A 294-nucleotide genomic window follows, 5' to 3' on the forward strand; every position below is an offset into this window, starting at 1 on the left:
CATCTGGGTGTTCCTGCTCCGGCAGGGGGATTGGACTGGATGAGCTTTGGAGGTCCCTTCCAATCCCTAACGGTCTGGGATTCTGTGATTCTGTGAACAACAGGAAACACTTCCACTGTGAAGGAGCCCGAGCACGGGCACAGGTTGCCCGGGGAGGCTGTGAAGCCGTCTGGACACGGTCCCAGGCCCACGGTCCCGTCTTTGGGTCCCTTCCAACCTCAGCCGTTCTGTGACTGTGACCCTTTCAGTCCCCCATTTCCCCGCCCACAAACCTCTGCTTGGCACCCCCTTGCC

This window comes from Mesitornis unicolor, unplaced genomic scaffold, assembly GCF_000695765.1.
Source record: "Mesitornis unicolor isolate BGI_N332 unplaced genomic scaffold, ASM69576v1 scaffold2124, whole genome shotgun sequence".
NCBI lineage: Eukaryota > Metazoa > Chordata > Aves > Mesitornithiformes > Mesitornithidae > Mesitornis > Mesitornis unicolor.